General features: G+C 39.7%; 1 long non-coding RNA gene across 3 annotated transcripts; it reads right to left on the bottom strand.

Moving 5' to 3' along the window:
* Positions 1–9,090: 9,090 nt before the first annotated feature.
* On the bottom strand, positions 9,091–11,091 carry LOC131535891 (uncharacterized). 3 transcript variants are annotated; one of them, XR_009269770.1, is made up of 4 exons: positions 10,952–11,091; positions 10,415–10,465; positions 9,820–10,088; positions 9,091–9,623 (listed from the first exon to the last, which is right to left on the bottom strand). It is a non-coding gene; the product is annotated as an uncharacterized LOC131535891 (long non-coding RNA). The 3 variants fall into 3 exon arrangements; XR_009269771.1 differs by lacking the exon at positions 10,952–11,091 and having other exon boundaries at positions 9,820–9,875; positions 10,016–10,088; positions 10,415–10,552; XR_009269769.1 differs by lacking the exon at positions 10,952–11,091 and having other exon boundaries at positions 10,415–10,552.
* Positions 11,092–11,610: the final 519 nt, after the last annotated feature.

Below are 11,610 nucleotides of genomic sequence, written 5' to 3' on the forward strand. Positions count from 1 at the left end.
GTGCAGAGACCGAATCTAGCTGACTTCACCTCTTCCATTATATGCTCCCTGATGACTGATAGCATGCAATCCAATGGCAGCCCGCTAGCCATTTTTTCCGCTCATACCACGTCCTTGAAAATCCCCGTTTATACGACTTCCCACCCTTTGTAGATTGATGTTTAAATTTGGTCTCCGTGGTCCTAATTCTTTAATTAACAATTTATCCTGATTGCTATGACGGCTGAATGGTATTTCTTTCAATGACATGATAGAATTAATTTGCGCTGAGGTAACGTTCGCCATGATGTCGATCAAGTTCAACTGACAACTGAATTTGAGTTGGCATAGCTGTCCCGTCTCTCTCTGTTTTTTTCCCACATTTGATAAAGTAGTAAATATTATTGGATGTCACTGTTCCCACCAATCCTTGCACAAGTTATGGTTACGTATGATGATGAAAGCACATTACTGCTAGCCCTCCCGGAAGCCATAGAGATTGCACTGCAGTGCCTGCAGTTCTAAAAAAATTATCTTTGTATGGAAGTTGTTACGGTCCCTAATATAAGTGTCTAGAAGCCAAGAGGGACACATAACATAATAGACGGACAGCGGCTAGAGTTTTCCAAATGAATTATTTAAACACAAATTACTCACAAAAGTAACCAAAAATAAGAGACGGGGAACCCAGCAACAAAGGAAAGAATAACTAAACTAACAGAAACAAGCGGGGACTCCGCGCTCCAAACTATAATTACAAACGAAGAAAAAGTATGTGGCGATGTGGCTGTGGAGAAAATTGTGGCTGGTCGAGAGAGAGCGAGAGGGTCCGCCTCCTTCCACTTTATAGCCTTGTATCACCAGCTCAACCAATAAGAAACTGGAAAAGACAAAAAAAACACTCTGGGCCAGGGCGTACACGAGGCACGCGTAACACCCCCACCCCCAGATGGTGAATGGTGAGCCAAAAAAAGAAAGCCACCAATCACCATGTAATGACGTGCGACAACGCATCTACCAGGACATTATTTTTGCCAGCTACATGTTTTATTTCTAGATTAAAAGCTTGGACAAACAAAGCCCATCTCATTAGGCGTTGATTGGAATTATGCATTTGATTAATAAAAGTGAGAGGGTTGTGGTTTGTATAAACAGTAACCGGACACGAGGAGGAACCAATATAAACCTCAAAATTATTAAGGGCCAGAATTAGAGAGAGGGCTTCTTTTTCAATCGTTAAGTACGACTTTTGATGTTTTTGAAACTTTTTAGAATAATAGCACACGAGGGTGCTCAATGCCATCAGGCCCATCCTGCAACAAAACAGCACCTGCTCCCGCATCGCTACCATCAACAGCTAGTTTAAAAGCACGATCGTACACTGGGGCAGCAAGGACAGGTGCGTGCATCAGGAGGGCTTTAAGAGACTCAAAAGCATGCTGGCATTCTGGTGACCTCTTAAACGCAGTTTTCGGACTCAGCAGGTCAGTGAGTGGGGCAACCACAGAAGAAAAGTTTTTACAAAAGCTGCGGTAATACCCCGCCATTACCAAGAACTGCTGTAATTCGCAACAAGTGGCAGGAACTGGGAATGACGTGATGGCCTCCATTTTTGCATTTACCGGCTTTACCATGCCACCACCCACAATTTTACCCAGGTAAACTACTGTCGCTTTAGAAAAAATCACATTTAGCCAAATTAACAGTTAGATTTGCCTCAGCCAGCCTCTGGAAGACCTGTTTTAACTGATTGATGTGATCGTCCCATGTTGCCAAATGAACAACTATGTCGTCCAAATGCGCCTCACACCCCTGCACCCCCCACAAAACGCAGTTAACTAACCGCTGAAAAGTAGCAGGCGCATTGCGTACCCCACAAAGCATTACAGTATACTGTAAAAATGCATCAGGGGTAACAAACGCACTAATTTCTCTGGCACGCGGAGTTAAAGGCACCTGTCAATAGCCTTTAAGGAGGTCTAACTTTGTCACAAAAGCTGCTGACCCCACATAGTTGACACAGTCCTCCATGCGAGGAAGAGGATGACAATCAGGCTTAGTGACATTGTTAACCTTTCTAAAGTCTGTACAAAAACGATCAGACCCATCAGACTTTATGACGAGAAGACAGGGCGGACTCCATGAACTGATACTGGGTTCCGCAATACCATGTGACAACATATAGTTAACTTGGTTTTGGAGGCGCTGACGTTTTTCAGGGTTGACACGATAAGGGTGCTGTTTAATCGGCGTGTTGTCACCAACGTCGATGTCATGCTGCAATACGTGTGTTTGGGACGGCACATCTGGAAACAATGAAACATGACCATTAATTAGCTTTATTATATCTGTGCGCTGTGAACAGGGGAGATGCAAAAAACAAGAAATCAAGATTAACAAGCGTATCAGAGTTTTTTAAACAGAGATTTTTAAACCTTGTACAGTAGCAACAGAAGGACCCTCAATATCACAACCAATTTCAGGGGCAGATAATGACTCATAGGCCTCAAGGACAGTTTCAGCACCGGATGGCAACACAGAAGGATCATGTACCTGCAGAGCACTAGACAAAAACGAACACAAAGTTGGAGAACACTCAGCATTGGACAAGGCCAGAACTGTGTCTACATTACCAGAGCTGGGTTTGTTCAACTGCTCACGATCATAATAAGGTTTAATCATATTGATGTGGCAAAGTCTGCTACGACGGGCACGGTCAGGAGTAGCTACAATATAATCCCTGTCACCGACTCTTTTTTTCTATGACATAAGGACCACCATAACATGCCTGAAGGCTGGAACCAGGGCTTAAACTGTCTGACCATGGCCTTTTTGTCAAACCAGCCTTTCATCTTGGACTGAGCAGCAGACAAGTTTTGTGTTGCCAACTCACAAGCACGATGTAACTTGTAGCGAAAAGAGCTGACATAATCAATCAGATTTTGCGGTTTAGACTCGTTCAACCAATTCTCCCGAAGCAGTTTTAAGGGACCACGCACATTATGAGCAAATACTAAATCTGCTGGGCTGAAACCAGTAGACTTTTGCACAACTTCCTGAGCTGCAAAAGGCAGATGTACGCCATCATCCCACTCTTTTTCAAATTCAAGGCACGGAGCATGGATTTAAGAGTTTGATGAAACCTCTCCAGTGTGACCTGACTTTCTGGGTGGTAAGCGCTTGAAAAACAGTGGGTGATGTTCAGCTGATTGGTGACCTGTGCAAAAACACGAGACATAAAGTTTGTTCCCTGGTCAGTTTGAATTACCTTAGGGAGTCCAAACAATGAAAAGAACTTAAGTGCTTTTACAACCGCAGGTGCAGTGATTTTGCGCATAGGTACACATAATGGTCAATAAGAACTGGTTGCCAGATTTAGTACGGGGAAATGGACCCACACAGTCGATAATAACATGATCAAATGGTGAATCAACAGCTGGAATAGGATATAAAGGGTATGGTGGGATGGGTGGGTTTGACTTTCCAGAGGTTTGACACGTGTGACATGTTCTACAGTGTAACTTCACATCCCGTTTCAACCCTGGCCTAAAGAACTGGCGCAAGATACGATCGTAAGTTTTGGTAACACCTAAGTGACCGGCTAAAGGACTGTCATGTGCCAGACTGAGTATTTCATTTCGAAACTTGTTTGGAACAATGACCTGTGTGACAATGCTCCAGTCATCCTGTGTGGAAGCATACGATGGTGTCCACTTATGCAGCAGGACATCATTTTTAAGAAAATAGCCAGATGCCATATCTGCCAGCTCTTCCTCAGAGACAACCAATTCAAATAAAGAGGAGAGTGACTGATCACACTTCTGCGCAGAAAACAAATGTTTCCGGGACATGTGTCCTTAGACGGTGACAGCTTACAAAAAAAGACTAATCAAAGGCAGACAACTCACCAGGAGAAAGCAAACAGGGGATCGACGGCGGGGAAGACTATAACTGACCACAGCTTATGAAGACATGTTAGAGAAGTCACACACAATGCTTTACCCGGGACCTTTTAAAACAGTGTAGATCAATACACTTCAATCAATGAACCACACAGGTGTGCTCAATGACACTACGCAACAACGCCAGTGGGTGTGTCTTACCAATGGGGATATACCCAAACATTACGAGAAAATTTAACTAAACCGGTCACATAAAGAACGCCAAAAATAAGAAAAACACTCCAAAAGAACAAACAAAGTAGCTGTCCACCAACGCATTCACGCCTCCGCTTATAATGCGCCGCACGGAATTCCCGCTGACTGGAAAACCCCTCAGCAAATCACTACAGTTCTGCTCATTCAAAAATAGATCAAAAGCTTGGCGCAAACAGGCAACAAAGAAAGTGTTCGAAAAGAACACCAAAGATCCCATTTAGCGCAAAAAAAAGAAGCGTTTTGACTATATGTATAATGTGAAAAATGACTAGAGCATTTTGATACACTTTAGCGCGAAGCAAGGCGGCGCGAAATTAGACTATCGTAAATCAGTATCGTATAAGACAACTCCGAAAAAAATTCCCAACCATATAATTTTGGTGGACAAAAGAACTTTAACTTGACTTGAAAAATCCCGGACGAACCACCAATTATGTTACGGCCCCTAATATAAGTGTCTAGAAGCCAAGAGGGACACATAACATAATAGACCTACAGCGGCTAGAGTTTTCCAAATTAATTATTTATTTAAACACAAATTACTTACAAAAGTAACCAAAAATAAGAGACGGGGAGCCCAGCAACAAAGGAAAGAATAACTAACAGAAACAAGCGGGGACTCCCCACTCCAAAGATAGCAAGCACACTCGGGCCGATTCTGGCTAAAATGCGGCACTGTCGGCTCAGTCACGACATTGGTGAGAAAATAATGGGCCAGAGCCGCGCCGACTCTACAAAACACTTCTGGCTGACGGACGGCTTTTTCTCTCTGGGCCGATCTCGGCTGCAAGCTGTTGTACGTGCGGCAGGTCCACACTCGGTGTAGTTGTGTGTCTCTACCTTCGGCTCGAGTTGGTTTTGTCTCCGGCGGCCGCTGCTAGAATGAAGATCAGCTGCTGAGAGAAAGATTTGGCGGTTAATCCTGAGGAGATTTCAGCGGGCACAGTTCTCAAGAGGAGTACTTCAGCTGCAAAAAGGTAAGTTAAGTTATTTAATGATCAATCTAGAGTTGTTTGATATTTAAATGTCACAAAGAGTATTTAGATGGTTTCTGTAAGGTTTGCGATGATAACATAGCGTCAGAAAAATCATTCGGTCCCGGATATATTGAGTGTTGATGAGTAACGTTAGGCCTAACTGTCAGGCGCGGTCTCTTTAGGAAAACAATATGTAATTTTTTAATATGAAAAACCGATGAGCTGTATCCAGTGCACGATAATGTTAGGTAATTAAATTGTAATGAGTTAAATTCTATTTTGTTTGCTAGAATTCATTCGATTCGTCTTTTTCAACGAGTGATTGCTATTGAATCATAGGAGTCGGACTGCGCTGCTGGCGCCATAAACATCTATACGAGTGACTCTGTCTGATTCGATTCACTTAACCGTTCAAATGAGTCATTTGTTTGTGAATCAAACTGAGCACGCTGTAGTAGCATTACACCTGCCAAGACAATTCAATATGTGCAATCTGAATTTAATAATAATATTTATTTTGTGGTAACACTGCCGTGTGGGAAGCTCTGACAGAGAAAAACACTATAGATACGTAAGAGGGAGCTGTAAAATGTAAGTGCATCAACTTTTGTTCTTGAATGGAGGCCTAATCTGTCTGCTGCACTTGAGCAGGTTCAGTTTTTAGAGTGAATTAAAACTTTTGAAGCATAGATATGCCATATGATGTGATTTAAAATCATACTTATTTTACTGTGGTGGGGATTATGAGCAAACAAACTTAAAAAATTTAATCTGAACACTATATATGTGTAATCTGACATTTATTTATTTATTTATTTTTTTACAGAAATTCTGAGCTGCTGCATGAACATTCATCAAACATATAAGGTGCGAATTCTGGGTCTGGTCCTAATGATTGTAAAAAGCTGTAATGCTTAAGATTAAATAATTACCTTACAATATATATTTGTACACTGATGCAATTTGGAAAAAAACTTTCAAGCTAATGCTGCTGAAATGGAGGTCAAGGGGACTGAAGAGGTGGCTCCAGCTGATCAAAAGGGTGGACTTCAGGAGGCAGACACACTCTGTGAGTTTAAAAGACCATCTCTTTAACCTTCCACACACATGACACACTATCACATTTCTATAATTCAAATCTCTTAAAGGATTTTTATGCTGCACCAATTAGGGTAAGCAGCAACACTTCCTATAATATCTAATGTACTTGTTAATTTGTAAGAAGAATGACATCAATGCTTATATTAGTTGCTTATATACTGTCTCACCCTTATCCCTAGGTTACAATAATCAGCTGATCCAGTCGGTATCCAGCCCAGACGGTGGACCTGCACCCAGGAACGACCACAACACATCCCTGACTGTCAGCGGAGACCATGTCAGCTAGATGACAGATCCCTGTGAAGACCTCATTGATGGCCCCAGCACAGATCCTCAGCAAAGACTACAAGAACCAGACAAGCCCTCTGCACAGACCCTTTTTACCAGCTTCACCTGCTAGCGTGATATTACTTCATGCAGAAGAAGTTGGATGAAATATTCTGAATGATATCAATCCACAATCTGACTTGTGATGCAGCCTGGAATAATCACACCACGTTCATTCGTTTGGCCAGACGAGACTGTTTCCTGACTGAGCCGGGTCTTGTTTGGGTTCCTTGTCACTGTTGCCTTTTGTCTTGCTTGGTTGAAGACACCTAATATTCAGCAATATTATTGACTTGACTGCACTGACACCATTTGATAAGAACTGAACTGAATTATGACACACAATGTTTTATATATGAAGAGTTTATTTACAAAAACAGAGAACTCCGTTTTTAAATATTTTTAAAAATCATGTTTTTTGTTATGTTTTTGTTTCGTGTTAGTTAGCTAGTATTTATTAGTTATTCTTTACCTAATCAAAATAACCTGAATGCAGATTGATTGAGATTAATTGGAATGCACAATGAAAAAACATGATTTTTAAAAATAGTTAAAAACGAAGTTATCTGTTCCTGCAAATGAACTCTTCATATATATATATATATATATATATATATATATATACAGTAAATATAATTTACTTGTTACTTTGTGGTTTAAAAAGTGTGAACGTTTATACTGTAGTGCATTTGTTCATATATATTTATATTAAAGTATTTGGTAATTTTATAATTAAAGCCTTTTTAATGTTTTTAAATGGTTGTATTTGTGTTTCACTGCTGAATTACATTTAGCAGTTTCTGGGCCACATTCGGCCCGGGGACCAAGCCGAATCTCAGCCAGATCTGGCATAAAGTGTCTGGGCCAGACCTGGGCCACATAAAATAATAGAAGTCACTCTACAGTATGCGGGCCAGATCTGGGCCACGTCAATAAATAAGAGTCATTTTACAGGGCGTGGGCCGCATCTGGGCCAGAGGAAATTGTTTGAGTCTGTTTTCAGTGTGTGTGCCAGCTTTGGGCCGGGGACCCAGCCAGAACTGGGCCAGAAGCTAAGCAAGGTTGTGGCCCAGAGGTGGGCCAGACAAATTTTGCTATCTGATTACAAACGAAGAAAAAGTATGTGGAGATGTGGCTGTGGAGAAAACTGTGGCTTGGCAAGAGAGAGAGCGAGAGGGTCCGCCTCCTTCCACTTTGTAGCCTTGTATCCCCAGCTCAACCAATAAGAAACTAGAAAAGACAAAAAAAAGGATATAACAATGAGCACTAATGTTTATTTGAGGACTCTGGGCCAGGGCGTACGCGAGGCACGCATAACAGAAGTCTATGCCTGCGTCCCAATGTGCATACTATCCATTCTAAATTCTATGTGATATTAGTAATTTTCAATACTATTTAGGGCAGATAGGGTGGATAGTATGCACATTGGGACACAGGGTATGAGAGCACACGGGGCGATTCTCAGTCTGACAGAAATCGTCCAAAAAGGGGCGGTACTACACAAAACGCGACTCGACGCTGATTGGACTATTCAGAGGCAGAACAAACAGTCTAGAATAGTGAAAGCTAGCATAACGCTGTGGTTGAATGTGAAAGAAAAAAATCCCTCCCTTTGGGCTTTGGTGGTGCATCGCCCTAATGGAGAAACCCCCCTGTATAAACATGAGACCAGGGGCCTGTTCTTCGTACGTCGCTAACTTAGTTAGCTGGATTTGATTGTTGATGATTTGGCATGATCTTAGATTGGTTGGTTCTTCGACAGTTAATCTGAGCCGTGCATTAATTTGAGTGGTGACAGCTACTATTACGGGAGTGGCTTGATGGAGCGCAGGAGATGCAGATAACTTGATCTTGACTCTTAAGAAACTTTAATTAATGCTGTCACGTAACAAATCTGTTTCAAAGATAAAATTAAATGAATTGCTAATTACAACATTGAAATAAAATGTAAAGCCTGTACAAAAACTAGAAATCGTGAATATAAATAATTGGAAATCATGCAAAAAAAAAACTAAAAAAAACTGCGCATTTCATTTATCTATTATAACATTAATGTAGTTTTGCTCGCTTGGCTGTTCCCAGGTGAAAAAGAAATATTTAAATTGTGCTTTTTCAGACACACTTAATATATTTATATTATACTGTACTAATTGCATATTAAATGTATTATTTTGAAACAACTTTAAATATATTAAGTGTATTTCAAGATATGCTTAAGTTCAATTTTAATCTATTTGTAATATATTTAATATATTGAAATTGTGTTAAATTGGAACCACTTTAAGTATATTTAGTGCAATTTAAGTGTATTTTTAAAAATACATTTAAAATGTACTTTTAATACTTCATGAACTACAGGTAAGGTATATTTGAAGCATCGTTTTAATGTGCTTCAAGTACATTTCAATTGTATTTCAGCTTATTAGAAATGCATTAGCATTACACTACTAGTATATTACATTTATTAGTATTATATTTTTCAATATATACACACACGTACACTTTGATATTTAGAAAGCTTTAATGTATTATATAGTGTACATTACAAATATTCATGAAGTACTTTAAAAAAGTACAGCAGCATATATATTTCGGTGAAAAACAAAAAAAAAACATACTATTAAATGTATTAAAAATGCACTTGAAATACAAGTATGTTTATAGTATTTTTGTATTACTACAAACATACTCAAGTATATTTTAAAACATTATACAAAAAACATAAATGAAAAAAAGACTGAAATGCTATGGAAGAGCTATCTTATCCATTTGTAGAACATTTCAGTTATACCCGTATTACTGAAAAGTAAAGAATTTTACATCAATGAATAAATAAAAATTACAATGCAATTTTCTGAAGAAAAAAAAAAAACATGTAACGTGAATAGAACAAAGACTGAAGATGATAAAGTTCAAAGGGAGGGAGGAGCCAAGATGTAGATGGTGTGGCTGCCGACATCTGGGGGCCGACCGATGGAGACAGAGCTGGTGGATCCGAAGCCGCAGACTAAGGGCCAATGGAGCGGAGCGTCATCGCAGGTTCCGGAGACCTGGGCACAGCCTAGTCAGTAGTGTCTTGCAGCTTTAGAAAAAAAACAAAACGGAAATAAAATTAGATAACAGATTTTTACATGAATGACTGAAAAGAAGCACAAATTAGCTACCTGGAATGGACACATTGCTAACGTTTTTCTTCCAAGATTGACCGAATCCCCCTCCATTAGGCCTGATTCAAAAATCTCTATAACAGAGGTGATACGACATTAAAATATACTTACTATTCCTTTGCTTGTCTCTGCACTCAGATTTCATTTTGTCTTCTATAGCAGCTGATCTAATAAAACAACAAATGTTAATATTTCTTACACGCACACACACGAAAAAGGCAAATCATGATTGATGATTGATGATTTGTTTTCTATTTAAGAATGACAGAACAATGTACCTGGTCGGAAATATAGTCAAAAACCTTACCAGTCTCAGCAGTTTCAGATGTACTGTATGCTTTTATAAGCAACCCTTCTTACAATTTAATCTTTGTTCTTATCTGTAATGAGAAATATATATATTAGAAAATAAAGTCATAAGGTTGTCAAGCTTGAACAAATATAGACACCAATCAACCAACACTACCACAGTTTGCTGATCAGCTCAAGACAAAGTAACTGTATGTTCATAATCATGGTTTTTCAAAGATCATTAACCTCATTACAATGAAGCCAACTTGTTCAGGAAATCAGAAATAAATATACTTCATGTTGCAAATAAAAGAATGTTAATGTTAACTAATTTTATTTAATTTTTTTCTGCCAATGCATGTATCAAAAACATGACAGGTACAGACAAATAACGTTAATTAAATACAAATCTTACCTGAAGTCACAGTGAGGTTCTGAAGCCAGACGCCATACACGCTCGCAGAAGCTGGTAAAAATAAGAACATACCGCTTTATGCCATGGTCTGTCTGAATACTGGATTCTGATTGGCTGGCAGGTGTTGATTAAATTCGTTGAACTGCACAGGTAGTTCCAGGTCAGTTTAATCACGTTCTATATTAATGCACTTCCTATAAACATCGGTAACCATAGTAACATACAGTTACAGCTGAATAGTAATACAGATGAAAATAACCGTCATGTTTATCGTTCCGGTCAAATATTGCAGCACAAATATTATTAACATCTTTAATATGTGAATGCTGGCAAATGACCATGGCATAAACGGGATAATCAACGGCTAGCTGTGCATTAAACGATTTGAATGCACTCCGCTGCGCGTCGGGTGGTTCTTCGCCTCCAAGTCGTGCATTCAAATCCTTTAATGCACAGCTAGCCGTTGATTATCCCTTACATATTTTCTAATTCATTTCATAATTCCCCCAAAACAATTTGAATTCTGCCATCACTCACCCTTAAGGCCAGTTCACACCGCACAGACAAACGCCAACAAACTAGTCTGTTGGATCAGTGTGTTACCCCTGTTGGCGTTTGTTTTCACCCGACTCAACATGCTTAATCGCCGTTTGTTGGTCGTGGAATGTCTGAGCAGAGTGAAAGGGTTTTCCAACAAACTACAACAAACTCTGACGTGCCACGAACCGTTGCCATGACGATGTGCATATTTCACTTAAAGCGTGCTCCACCCACGGCCTCTTTCCTTTTTATTCGCCATCTTTTCAGGTGAAGAATGACACGCAAAGACATTAATAACAATAAAATTTTGATTCTGGTTACAGGATCATCAGTTTCGTCCCCAATCAGACTTCCACCATCGCCTTTAAAGGATGGCCGTCCGAATGTAAAAAGGTCCGGAAGAATTACCTCAGGTAATACTAATCCCGTGCGAATAGACCAGCTGTAAATATGTACGTAAATATTCTGTAATTTCCTATTTAAAAGTAGTTTTCCGCGTTTTTTCCGTGCTTGAAGAACCATTCAGTTGCGTTCTAGGCGGTGGGACAAGTCTGCGACAAACCTCAAATGTTTTCTGAATATAACGATGCATACCATTCAGATCAAAAAGAAGGTCGAAACTAACGACTTGAAAGCACTTGTTAGAGGCATGAAAC

Source organism: Onychostoma macrolepis, chromosome 03, assembly GCF_012432095.1.
Source record: "Onychostoma macrolepis isolate SWU-2019 chromosome 03, ASM1243209v1, whole genome shotgun sequence".
NCBI lineage: Eukaryota > Metazoa > Chordata > Actinopteri > Cypriniformes > Cyprinidae > Onychostoma > Onychostoma macrolepis.